Here is a 6,151-nt window from a genome sequence, read left to right on the forward strand (position 1 = left end):
GGGAAGATCTTCTACAGTTAGAAAATCCAAAGGACCATCCTTTACCAACCTTGTCATTCGGTCAACACCGATTTGGCCAAGTCAGTAATGCCACAAGCATGTGGGATTAACGGTATCTCGGGCTCTCTTCTTGGGGATTTCAGCCAACGTAGTTTTGGTTATGTTAGTTTCTAGAGAAGGATGTAGAAAATAGAGACCATTCTCCAGTTCCACGTATGCGATGAATCTGTTATTTTTTTAATAGTAATCATATTACTAAAGAAGACAGATTAACCATCTGCACATAGTTTTGAGACAGAAATCAAATTTCTCCTTAAATTTTGAACATAAAGACAATCTTTCATTTCAATAGTTCATTCCCTAAAATGTAACTCAACGGTTCCTATGGCCGCGGCTGCAACAGTTGCAGTAGTCCCAAAGTAGGGCGTGACTTCTCCTTCACTCAACCTTCTGCTTACCTTGAACCCCTGCAGTGAGTTACACGCATGAGTTGAAGCCCCAGAGTTAATACACCAGGACATAGAAACTACCAATAAGTTGGTTTCTATAACACAAGATTCGAGATTACTTTTCTTGGATTCCAGGTAGGCAGGACAGTTCCTTTTCCAGTGGCCGGTCTTCTTGCAGAAGTGACAACCATCCGATGTCTTGTCCTTCCTCTACTTCTTGGGTTTGGCAGCCTTCTTCAGGGGCTTTCTCTTTGCCTTCCTTTTCTTGCCTGATTTGCCAGTTTCAACAAGCATGGCAAAGGGCTCATCCTTTTTAATCAATTCTTCGGCCCTCTACAACATATTGCTGAGTTCCTGCAAGCTGACGTTCAGCTTGTTCATGTTGTAATTCATGATGAATGGATTAAATGATGGAGGCAGAGATTTGAGAATAGCGTCGATCTATGTTACCAGATCCAGCCCGGATCCAAGAGCCTCTAGTTCATTGATATAACCCATCACTCGGAGACAATGGTCGTGAACTTGTTGTCACTTGGACATCTGCGCGGTCATGAATGTTTCAAGACCTTCTACCGAGTAGAACAATTATGCTCTTCATACATTATCTTGAGACTGTCCAATACGACCTTATCAAGTTCGATCTGATTGAACTGCCTCTGAATTGGATTGTCCAAAGAGGCAATGATATAGCAGCAGGCAAGGGAGTTTCTCTCTTCTCATTCTTGGTATTCTCTTCTCCGGGCCTCAGAAGCCCTATCTCCCGGATGATCCAAGGCAAATTTCTTGGATACCTTGTCCAATTTCTCAGAGGTTAAGACCAACATAAGGTTCCTGTACTAGTCGGCATAGTTTGGGCTCTTCAGCTTGTTGTCATCAAGCAGCTTTGCAAATTTTCCGTTTGTCATTTTCTGATAAAAGAGCAAACATTAGTCCACAACCTAATTTGATTCATTTTCATTACATAGATATGGATTTTAATCTACGTTCCATTTCCATTTATTCATCTCTGAGATTTCCCTCATTTCTCAGTGACGGAGACCATGGGTTGTCTTTGGAAATGTGGGAAATCACATAGGGTGCATGGAGCCAACTGTTTCAACTACAAAACCCCCCCACCTTTCTATGAAGGATCATATCCACTCATCATATGAGTTTTCCCTTTGGCCTCTGTCAAACGAGGTTCAGAGCCATTTTCAGGTAAACCTTTCTGTCCAGTGAGTGCTTACCCATCATATTCATGAATGCCAAGGTACCGTGAGAGAGTTCCCATTTTCTAGTGAAGCCCCTCCCACATCGGTCTATGACGCCCCGATCATCTTATGAAACACTCCGACAAGCCCAACAGCAAATGGATAGCTCTTTTTCTAGTGCGTTTCCTCATTACTAAAGGACCCATCCTCATGCTAATGATGGAAGGCCTTTAGAGAGTTCATCATATGAATCTTGCTATCACATGCATTCATATTAGCTGGAGGGAACAATCAATTACGCCCTAGTTTGATCTTGGTCAAACCCAAGTGGCTCCCACTGACTTTCATAAAGTCAGATTTCGGTGGGCCCAAATCGGCTAGGGTCTCGCACGTAACCTCTCCATGAGGTGTGGGGCCCACCACTGAGGGAGGTCATCCAATGACCAAAAGGGACACCATGGCAATGATGTGCATTCAGCCATGGTGTGCGCAAGAGCCACTGTCGATTGATCATGGACCATGTATGTAGCATATCACACATCCATACATCACATGCAAGGATAAATTGATCCAATCAATTAATTATCTATAAAGCCCATTTGAAGCCCATTTTAAATACATAATATTAACCATTAATATTATCTTGGTATATGGGCCGAATTAGGGTTGATGGGTTCGGCCCATATAGCTTTATCCGTAGAGTGGGCTTTTAGCGGTTTTAACCATTTAAAACTGGGCCTTCATAGGTTGGGCCGAATTAACCATTTAACTAAATATCAATCCTCAAGCCCATTAGTGGGAAAATTAGGGCTGACTTTCAGCCTTGATTGAATCCTAGATTTGGTCCAAACAATTTGAACCAATCTCGGTTCAAATGGGTCTAGGGTTTGATCTTTAATTATGTTAGACAGTTTTTGTATGCCCTTAGCTTCAATCCGATTTGATGTACTTTTGTTATTTAGTGGAAATAAATAAAGTGCATGTTTGATTCATGTTGTTTGGTTTAATTCTATGTAAGACCCTAAAACTGGACACTAATAGAGACTCATGTTAGTTTTAAATGTTCATAGCCATTGGATAAGTCTGGGGAGATTTATCCGGCCAAGGCTGATACTGGTGTGCCACCAAGTGTTGGGATGGCCTGTCTCGGCCACCAGGGTAAGACCCAAGGCACATGCAGTATGGGATTACTCGAAACCTTGAACCGGACCAGATTTCCAATATTGCCCTGGACCTTGGAGATAGATGGGCAAAACTGGAAAGTTACACCTGACCCCTAGACTCGATTATGACACTTCACTAGATGTCGGATCGGGCTGTCTTTGATATGCCAATCAGTGAGATCCTTAGATGGGGATCAAAACCTGGGTATGTTGGGACAGTTTAAGAATTCATCTGAGTGGGTGATCATAGTGACAGGATCAGCCCCTTTGTCGGACAAAGGGTAATGATCGGGAATGCACTCTCTCTGATGGAAACCAAACTACCGGCAGTTGATTTCAATCGTTGGAATTTTGTTTTGCAAAATTAATATATATATATATATATATGTACGGTTTCGAATTGTTTGCAAATGGTTTTAATTCCCGGGATCCATGTGAGTGGAGAGTGCGGCACTATTCCTTGCAGCCGAGGGAGAGGTTAAGTGTAAGACCATTAAGGGCCGAGGGAGAGGTTAATTGAAATCAATTCCCGGGATCTTGTCGGGCAGTGCTTGATCATTAAGGGCTGAGAGGTTAAGTGTAAGACCATTTAGGGTAGTACCTGATGGGCTAATCTTGCACCTGCCCATAGTCCCTGGGTTTTTATAAGATGGCTTGGCCCAGGGACCACTTAATGTAAGTGTTGGGCCCATAGGGTCCATATGATGGGCTCAGGGGTTTACTGAGTCTTTCAGTGAATTTGGCTAGGCCTTGTATTAAAGGCTAGGCCGAACCCATGTGACTGGTGTGTAGATCAATGCTTGGGTCCCATGCCATACAAAGAAGCCCAACTGGGCAGCAGATTGGAAACTAGTTAAAACACTGAACATCTAATGGGCCAAAAGTCCATTTCGAGCTGGGCTGATATGATCACCCATCTATGGGGCGAATCTGAGATTAATGTCAGTAAAAGGATTGGGCCTTTAACCTTATTCACTCCAGGAGACCAAATTCAAATTAGATTTGAATTTTGTAACCTCCTGATTAGATTTGGAGTAAACTAACTTAATCTACAGATAGGATTAGGATAATCCCCTATCCAAATACAGATTTGGATAGAGATAACTCCTAATTATGAGGTTTCTTAATCAAGAAGAAAGGAGGAGAAAAACAAGAGAATATACATCAGAATTCAAACTAGGGTTTTGGTGAAAGAAAACTCCCTACAAATTGAGATTAGATCTCATTCATACTCCGAAGAGAAGAAAAGCAGTTCAGCCATCTTCATCCCTGGAGTTCTCCTCCTGCCGCCACCATTAACTATTGCAAGATTCGATCTTTGTAACAATAGGAAGTCAAGAAATCAGTTCTTGACATCAGTCTTGCAAGAAAGACTAAAGAAGATTCGGTGTTCCGGAGGATTCTTGCGAAGGATCCAATGTGTAGGACGCACCCTACTAGTTCCGTTCCATCCGCAGCTGTGTCATCTGCAGTAGGAGCGGATCTTGGTTTCTATTTTGGGCATGAACACCAATTTTGGGAGATACTGCTTCTCTGGATCAGGTATAATCTTCCCTTTTACCTTGTGGTTCAGATCTGGTTTGATTATGGTTCAAATAAGATCCTTGAATATGGTATTCTAAATTTAGGGAATACGATTCCCAGTTGGAGGAAGGTAGGAAATTTTTGAAATTTGGCCACCCATTCCGCAACCTTTTTGGCGTCCATTAGATGGATCCTACCATTCCTTCAGTGTATCAGAGCCACAGGTTCGAATCTTGAACCAAAAGAAAATCAGATCTGACCCTGCGCAGATGGATAGAAATTGTTCTTACAAGATTTGCACAGATTACTTTCTTTTTCTTTTCAAGAAATTGTTTCTTGTTAAGGGCGATTGATCTGAAATTAATTTTGTTAAATCCAAAATTTATTTAGAATTGTTCTTTATTTATTTTGATTTAATGGACTGTTCGAACCTGGAGATCGCAGTGCAGATTTGGCGCAGATGGTCTGCGCACCCTTTTTCCTTTCTATTTATTTATTTCATATAATTCGGTTTGTAAATAATTTTTTTTATTTTCTAGACTGAATGTATAGGATTTGATCAAGAATGTAATTAATTAATAGAAATAGGATTTCTGTTATTTATTTTATTGATTAAAGAAGAAGGAAGAAGATGGCGGCGCTGGAGATTTGTAGATGGAGAAATCGCTTCCTGCGATTTGCAATTTGTGAAACTGCAACATTGGAGATTAACCTCTGTTTTGCAGGTGGTACAAACAGTCCATAATTGATTTGTGTTTGTTTAAAATTCAAGATTATTAATTTCAGATCTTTCATGAATTAATTCTTGAATTGAAAATCAGTTTTGGACCATTTTCGGACTGGATTGGACCAAAACTGTTTGGACCGAATCTGGGTTTCAAAGGGGACTGTTTTTCAGTCCATATTTCTCACACTTGCTGTTCCAAATCTGATGTTCAATTACAGGGATTAATTCGGCCCACCTGTAAAGCCCAGTTTTAAAGGGTTAAAACTACAAAAGCCCATTATTGTGAGATAAGCTGTATGGGCCGAACTGCTAATTGTGATTCAGCCCATACACCTAGTAAACATTAATTGTTAATGATTTAGATTTTAAATGGGCTATTCGATCGGCTTTACAGCAGTTAATTGATTGGATCAATTCCTCCTTTACATGCGATGTATGAATGTTTGATGTGCTGTGACCATGAGCCATAAGCACTTGGCCCATGAAGACTCGTTAGTGGCTCTTGCGCACACCATGGCTGAATGGACATCATTGCCATGGTGTCCCTTAAGGTCATTAGATGAACTCTCTTTGTTTGGTGGGCCCCACAACCCTGAAAAGGGATGCGTACGGAACCCCTAGCCGATTAAGGCCCACCAGAAATTTGACTTTATGAAAGTCAGTGGGTGCCACTCTGGTTTGACCTAAATTAGAACTAGGGCGTAATTTCGTTCCCTCTAGCAAATATGAATGCATGCGATAGGGAGGATAAGAACCGGGTGATAGGGCTTCTGAGGCCCTATCCCGGAACATCCGGGTGATAGGGCTTCTGAGGCCCGTAGGAGGGACTACCAAGATAGGGAGAATAAGAACTCCCTAGCCCGCTGCTTTGTCATTGCCTCATTAGACAACTCAATACAGAGGCAGTTTGATCAGATCGAACTAGCCAAGGACATATTGGACAGTCTAAGAACAATGTCTGAAGAGCAGAACCGTTCTACTCGACAGAAGGTCCTGAAATTGTTCATGACCGCGCAGATGTCCAAAGGGCAGAAAGTTCATGACCATTGTCTTCAGATGATGGGATACATTAACGAACTAGAAGCTCTTGGATCCGGG

Source organism: Nelumbo nucifera, chromosome 8 (assembly GCF_055504915.1).
Source record: "Nelumbo nucifera cultivar China Antique chromosome 8, China Antique-T2T, whole genome shotgun sequence".
NCBI lineage: Eukaryota > Viridiplantae > Streptophyta > Magnoliopsida > Proteales > Nelumbonaceae > Nelumbo > Nelumbo nucifera.